Below are 4,664 nucleotides of genomic sequence, written 5' to 3'. Positions count from 1 at the left end.
CTGGGACACATCCCTCAGAGGACTCTGTCTATGAAGGCCGAACCAAATTACACGATCTGGTCTGTGGAGGATTTCCTGTTTGCGCCACTGGCTTGTCTTGCTGTCACCTTTGCTTTGTTAGCTAATGTAGTCGTGTCACTGCGACGCAATCGGATGTGGTCCCTGAATAACGACACAGCTTCAGTTACTGCTGCTGTTTTTACAAACACACAAACACACACATCTCCCTGCAAACCTTCTGTTCACCGTGACCTCAGCAGACTCCTGTTAAATCCAAGCTGCTCAGACACATATGAACTTTTTCTGCCGAGGAGAACTGAACGTCCTCATGTACTTTAGGCTGCGTGTCTGCAGACACGGTAACACGTGGTGATTTTCAGACTGTGTGTGTTTGCAGTCTCAAAGTGCTTTAGTTTCATTGACATGTTGTGTAGAGAGTGTGTCAGCAGCTCTATCTATCTATCTGCTCTATTTGACCATCCACTTCTTCTATTTGTCCTGAGTTTAAAGATTAACCGGCTCTTTTCATCGACTCGGAGCAGCCTGAGTTGACTGAGCAGCACTTTACTGAGCGTCCACGCCGAGCTGAAAGGCCACGCTCGGCTTTCACTGTTTGTTTTCCGATAGAAAAGAGACTCAGCTGCTTCGGGTCCACTCACATGGACTCTGACAAGAGCCTCAACTTTCACTCTGTTTTCAGGGAGTGTGCATGAGTGTTCCAGGCCCAGCTGCTGCTCGTCATGTTTCAGTATTAAAGTTAGATTTGAATCTCAGAACATCAGTTGGTTCTGGTTAAAGGTAAATCTGTGTGGTACAACCCCAGAAGCTGGTTAACAGCTGACTGTTGTTCTGAAGACGTCACGCAAACAAAAAACAAACAGTCACAAGCAGCTGATCTCTCGGGTGTGGAGGTGTTTGATTTATACCAAACATAAACAGACTTGGTGGAGACGAGCATGTTCAGATTCATGTTTTGTGAAAGGCCAAATCCAAACGACCACATTTTCATTTGAAAACACATAATCTCAGCTACAGATACGTCTGGTGTCCTCACTGCTCGGAGTTTTAGAGCCACTAAAATGGAGAAGTTTGTAGACGCTGCCGCACCCTTGGGTGAGAGCTTGTATGCAGGGTGTGTGGACGTGGCTCCAGAGAAAGATATCAGACATTTAGACTAAAGACACGGTGAAGATGTGAATGTCGGGTCTTACGGACACTTGGATGACACCACGGGAGCAGGGTCTGAAGATGTGGTTACCAGCTCCTTGTGTTTTCTAAACTCAAACACTTGAGTGAGCAGCTCAAGGACAGACGTTCACCTCGAGGTACGACATGAGCATCTTTTTTAAACCATTAAATCGACTTTGCACAATGATAAACACCGACTTCCTCTGCTGTGTCCGTCCACAGCGCCCTCTACAGGGTACATGCTCATGCTCATTTTCACCTCTGCACATCCAACATTTCTTAAAAGTTACACCGAACATTTTCCTTCAGTTTTTGAAGCTGCAGAGGAAACAGAAGAGTTCAGGCCTTTATTTTTTCTTCTCTTTAAAAATCTGCAGTCGTTGAACAAAAGGAACAAAAGACGACTGTGAAATTAAAACAAGAGGAAACACATCACACAATCTCAGATTTGGAGCCAGATTCTTTTTTTTGTTCTTGGTGAGTAACCAAGCAGAACTTGATTCTCTCTGGTACCACAATTATTTGTAATCTGTGCAGGGAGGCCTCGCTGAAATATATCTGCCTGTTTATACAGCGAGGCCTCTGGGTCGGTTGGCATTTATTGGCTCTGTAGGAAGCTGGGAGGAACGTTCAGAGGGAACTATTTATTTTGTATTTTGGAGGCAGATCCTGCAGCAGGTTTACGAGGCTGTCAGGAGGAGATTGATGGTGAAAGTGCCGTCAGCTACGATCCACACTCTTTTTGATGGAGGTTTTTTTTAATGCCAAAGATTCATTTCTGCTGTTTGCTGCTGAGTCGCTCGGCTGCTGTCGCGACATGTTGGTGCCTTGCTGCAGATATGTGTTGCACCTCATCACTGCGTCGGCTCCGACTTTGATCGTCAGCGTTTGACAGCGATAAAGCTGCGGCTTGTTTTCCCCGCGCTGCCCCAGTCATGATTTATGAAGTTTAATTAGAGCCAGCCTTGATTTCTTTGTTAGATTATTGGAGGTGAAGGAAGTAGAGTCGACTCTTTGCTTTAGGATTCAGTCAGGACAACACACATCGTTCTGGTCGTCAGACAAACCAGAGAGAGACGGCGGCTGATTGAAATACTGTGGAGCTGATGAGAGACCGAGGGACAGGCTGAGGAGGCGGTGACCAGTCAGGTGACAGGGATGGAGGGAAAGTCTGAGAGCAGGTGAAGAAGCTGACGTGTGAAACATTTAAAAGATGCCCTGAGCTTCGTCTCACAGGCTGTTGGAGTTTGAATAAAAGATTTAATCATCTCTGTGTGTTTTCTGTGTAAAAACCAACTTATTTAATGTATTTGTTTACTCACTGAACGATATCCTTTCACATTTCAGTTTGGTCACATGTTGCTGGAGACAACTTCTTTACTCTAATCAACAACGTGACGTCTCACTGATCACATCTGTTTACACGTGCTTTACACTTCCTGATCGTATTCATCATCCTCAGAGGAAACAGCTCTGTGTTTTGTAATATTTTCTCTCAAACTTTACAAACATGACAATCTGCTGGATTAAGATGAACCTCCTGCTCCTCAGAGGATGAGCCGTCCACTCTGGGTCAACAGCTCGGACTCAGATCAGATGAATCATCGGGACGTTCTGGAGCTGAACTGAGTTTCTACTGCGTCACAGGACAAAGACCAGATTTTTTGGCACAGTGGAGATTTTTAACAGACACCAGAACATGTTTCCTCCAACAATAAAAGTCATCAAGAGTGGATCCGCTCCACATGTTCACACTGAGCAGCAAACACTTCCTGTTTACCGTCCAGGCAGAATCCATGAAATGCACGGAGTGTTTGGTTTCACCACCCAGACGGACGCAGCCTCACGCTCCGTCATGCTTCATGTATGTAAACAGTCGTAGCTCGACATCTGCAGCCGCTCCCAATAAAACACGACGTTCAGAGAAGACGAACACAAACACAGAGACACGTCATCGCCACGGAAACAGAAATCCATCTTGGTTGCTTCAGCTGCGTTTACTGTCAGTCTTCGTGTCAAATCTGCCCCTTTTCAGAATTAGATGTTTGGGATTGGCCCAAAACAACTTGAGCTCAGTGATTGGTCTCACACGTCCACGCTGACAACTTTCAATATTAAAAGTCAGAGTTTTCCAGAGACTTTTGTAGACGAAGACGCCAACGTCCTCCTCCTTCTTGATTCTTATCAGTCGCACAACTCGACTATCAGCGGTGAATGCAAAGCGTCGCCAACACTAACTGTCAGTAACAGTTCCGGTATCACCGCTGATACGAAGCTGCAACGCTCACGTGGACAGAGGACGATTTAGTTTCAAAATGAAAACGTGTCCGGTGTGAACAGGATCAGAGGTTAAAGCTGGTTTAAGACGTGAGACACGAGACGCAGTCGTATTAAGACGCAGAAAGAATCAAATGATCAATTATGAGAACTACATGACTGTGACCCGTGTCAGTTTATTAGGAACACCTCAAGCTAACCATTAATCCTCCTTCGTGAGGTTTTAATGTTCAGAACAAAAACAAACCTCTCCTGGGGAAGACCATGTGATGGGACTGAAAGCTCTGGGACAGATTGTTCCTCGGTGCTGAGCTGCAGTTTAGTGACACACACGCTTAATAGATGAAGCTTTGATGCAGAACCTTTTAATTTCTTCATTTTCATTCTAAACGTTTCCTGAATCTTGTTTTTCTTTGGCTTCGTCGGAATAAAAATGACGTGTTGCTGCTCGCTCTCAGATTTTGGTGATTTTCCAGAACAAACCGTAGCTGAGCGGGTGAATAATCGTTTAGTATTTCGAGTGCAGCTCCGGCTCGGACCTGAATCTGATAACTGAGTGTTTCTGCTTGCTGATGTTCAGCGTTAATAATTCACAGCGTTATGACGAGCGGCTGGCTCTCGTTTCTGCTCCCACAGTGCTGCACGGCTCATTTGTGCTCCTGCGAGGCCTCTGGCAGGCGGCCGGTGAGGGAAAACGTCCAGAGCACTGTGGTTCTGACAGAGGACGAAAGAAAAGAAAAGAGAGTGTGGGAAGAACAGCTGGAGCCTCCGATCCACCAGAGACCTTCTGCTGAGTGTGTTGTGATTCTGAGGTGGACGATACCATCGCTGCGTTACCCTGAACTGCTCACGATGCGTTCAGGATCACGTGTTGTGTTCCCTCCGTGCCAGATTTCCACTCCTGCTCACTGGTTCTCTCTCCTGAAGTAAAAACTGTTTATTTCTGCTTCGCTCTGGTGACTCCTTGATCGCCTGATAATCTGGAAGTGATGAACGGTGCTGAAGGGGGGTAAAGAGAGGAGATCAACACAAAGCAGGAAACAAGAGAACACAACAACACACTCGTTCACATGGTTCAACGTCACCACAAGTTGAAACGACGACTTTGAAAGTCAGTGAACGATTAAACAATTTACAAGACCTGCCGTGATGTTTGCTTCTCCATTCGAGTCAGATGACACGTGTGCACGTTCTATATA

General features: G+C 45.9%; 1 long non-coding RNA gene across 1 annotated transcript; it reads right to left on the bottom strand.

Annotated features, from left to right (window-relative positions):
* Positions 1-3,621: 3,621 nt before the first annotated feature.
* Positions 3,622-4,464, bottom strand: LOC138410530 (uncharacterized). The gene is made up of 2 exons (XR_011243267.1): positions 4,289-4,464; positions 3,622-4,179 (listed from the first exon to the last, which is right to left on the bottom strand). It is a non-coding gene; the product is annotated as an uncharacterized lncRNA (long non-coding RNA).
* Between the last annotated feature and the right edge of the window lie 200 nt (positions 4,465-4,664).

Source organism: Paralichthys olivaceus, chromosome 1 (assembly GCF_024713975.1).
Source record: "Paralichthys olivaceus isolate ysfri-2021 chromosome 1, ASM2471397v2, whole genome shotgun sequence".
Lineage (NCBI taxonomy): Eukaryota > Metazoa > Chordata > Actinopteri > Pleuronectiformes > Paralichthyidae > Paralichthys > Paralichthys olivaceus.
Note: the sequence above shows the minus strand (reverse complement) of the source record. Positions and strands in the feature narration are given on the sequence as shown.